Below are 3177 nucleotides of genomic sequence, written 5' to 3'. Positions count from 1 at the left end.
TATCAGAGTTTCTTTCCCTTCTCTTCTTGGCAGTCACCCTTTAAGATCCAGCTCAAGTGCAGTCTTGCATTTCAGTGCTGCAGATCGTCTGCTCATCATCTTACAAGGGTTCAAATTTGAAAGCAAAATAGCAAGAAATACAGTGGTTTCTACTTTTCTCCCTATACATACACACCTATGATACAGTTTAATTTACAAACTGGCATAGTTAGAGATCAATAATAACTAATAGTAAAAATAAAAATTAGAACAATATGCTGTAATAAAGGTTACTGTAGGTCTTAGCCACCTTAGCATACGATTCTTTTTCCTTATAAAGTCAAGAACTTTTACCTTTTCACTTAAAGGAAGCACTTTATGGCTTCTCTCTGGCATATCCAAATTGCCAACATCAATACTTTCACACTTTGGGGCCATTATTAAGTAAAACAAGGGTTACTTGAATACAAGCACTGCAATACCATGACAATCAATCTTAAAACTGAGACAGCTACTAACCAGCGGGTAGCATATACGATGTGGACACACCGGACAAAGGGATGATTTGAGGGACAGAGTGGGACAGTGACAGACTTAATCATACTACTCAGTACACAATTTAAAACATGAATTATTTCTAGATTTTTCCATTTAATATTTTTGGACCACAGTTGACGTGGGTAACTGAAGCTGCAGAAAGTAAAACCACAGATAAGGGGGAACTACTGTGTGTCTTATCTACTACTTAAACCATATCCACCTGGCTTCTACTCCCACTATTATTACTGCAGCTGCCTTCTCAAAAGATCATCATGCTCCAATTAACCAATCCAGTGTAGTCTTTGATATCATCCTATGTACCATGTGACCAGTACCAAGCCACTTTTGTCTTCATGAAACTTGTACCACCCAGGTTTTCTTCCTGTTATCACTCTCCATCTTTTTATTTGTCTTTTGCTCATTCTTTAAATACCTTTCCCCCAAGATTTGTCCTCATTTTTTGTCCTTCTGTACCATGTCCCAGGGCTGCTTAATTATTTCTATGACAATGATAATGCTGCAAGATCTTCATCTCTAGCTTTAATCTCTCCTGGGTTTCAGGCCCCATTTTCAACTACTGCTAGATGTTTTCACATGGGTATCTCACCACCAATCAAATTCATTACATCCAATGTAAAGTCTTCTCTTCCATAAACCTCCTTATTTTCCCTATCACAGTTAATGGCATCACCATCTTCTCAATTGCTAAGGATCAACATTTAGGTGTCTACATCAGGGCTGCCTAACTGCAAGGAACACAAACTCAAGTCTGTTTAAGAAAAAGGGAATTAACTGTAAGCATGTAACAGGCAAAAATCACTGGTATCCAATGACAGGAAATGAAGTATAGCTGTGCCACCTCAAGAATGGGACTACAAAGCCAGCAACCATGGCCACTTCTATATCTCATAGGGCCTCAAGTGCTTGTTCTGCAAACCCACTTCATCCCTTTGCTCTGCTCTATAAATCAGCTTTCTCTGCTTATTCATAATTTCCTTTAGACTTAGACTTGCTCCACTGCCTCTGGACCAGTTCTAAATTACCTTTTCATTTATGTGTATACCAATACCTAAGTTTCTGAATGTCACAGCTCAGATTCTTTAGGAAGAATCTAACTAGCTCAGTCTGGCTTAAGAACCATTTCTCCCTACTAAGAACTGTTCAGCTCGCTGTGGTCGCAAGTATGGAATCGTGTTACAAATGTGGCTGTCTAATCCCTGTCTTCAGCAGTCCACTGTGGTTGGGTGTGTGAGATCACGGGTTATAACCTGGCTATGTAATCCACGCCTTCAGCACAGGCTAAGGATAGAGGACTATTTCAAGTAACATGGTATACGTATATTGCTAAACATGTCTTTAACTCCTATCTCCTCTCCATTTCATACTTCCTCTCCATTCTGCCTATCTCGGTCAACTGTGTGAAAATTCCTCCCATCAGCCATCTCTTGTCTGCCCATCCAGGGGAGTAATGGCCCTTTCTCTGTCCAGTCAACTCCTGTTGACTGCTCAGCATTTCCTTTCCTGCCTTCTGCCACTGTAACACTCGACACTCTGGCTTGCTTTATTGCTAGTTATATTCAGACTTGTCTTTCCCGTTTGACTGTAAACTTAAGGGTGGAGTTTATCTTACTCATCTTTGTAGCTTTATGTATTCTGATTTCAGTAATTTTCCAGCATTTGAAATACTGGCCAGATATTTTAATCCAAGTATCTGTTCACATCCACAATGTTTATTTTAGTAATTCTTCTTGAAATTAAACACCCTATTTCTGGATGGTTACTATATTTACGTGCTAATTACCTAATTCCTTAAACAAATATACCAAATCTCTCTTGAATGAATGGGGGCAGAGGTTGCAGAGAGAACAGAAGACCACATCATGGTCTTACGAAATTAATGCTCCAATAAGTAAATCTCGATATTGTTCATAAATAATGAGTAAAAATGTAGAACTGACAGAAATTGCATTAAAATACAATTTCTTTTTACTTGGTGGTATTTCTGTCCAAGTTCTGAAGACTCAAAATCTCTGGGTATAAGATGGCAAGTTATATCAAGAGCTTCATTTTTAAATGCTTCCCAAAGGAAGAACACTAAGAAATGGTTAGGATAATAGTTCTCAATGTTTGGTCTACCTTAAAATCACCTGTGGGGCTTTTCCAGTATGTACGTCCCAGAGACTGTCTGATTCAGTAGGCCTAATGTAGAGTGGGGTTTGGATGTCATTATTTTTTAAATATGTTTCTGATATGCATCAAATGTTAGAACTATTATTCTAGGGTATTTTAAAAACAAGTACATTTCAACTACTCTCATTTGCACAATCTCTGTAGAATTGAAACATACAGAACAGTGATAAACTGTTGCAATAGAACTGATAGAATCTTTTCTTTTGAAAAAATAAAACAATTTTCTAAAATTTGTCTATCAAAATCATCCTATGAAATTAAACATAAAATAAATACCATTTAAAACAGCAAAAATCACTTATATATAATCTCCTGGTTTCTTTTTAAAAAGTCTAAAATCTAACAATACGGTAGGAATAATCTAATATATAAATACAAAACAAAATTAATTTAGAAAATAGTTTGTTTCTCAGTAAGATCATCAGCATCCTAAACAGACATTCAGAAAACTTAGTAATACTTGAATAA

The sequence above is a fragment of the Equus caballus genome, chromosome 19 (assembly GCF_041296265.1).
Source record: "Equus caballus isolate H_3958 breed thoroughbred chromosome 19, TB-T2T, whole genome shotgun sequence".
Classification (NCBI taxonomy): Eukaryota; Metazoa; Chordata; class Mammalia; order Perissodactyla; family Equidae; genus Equus; species Equus caballus.
The sequence above is the reverse complement of the archived record's forward strand: the minus strand, read 5'-3'. Positions refer to the sequence as shown.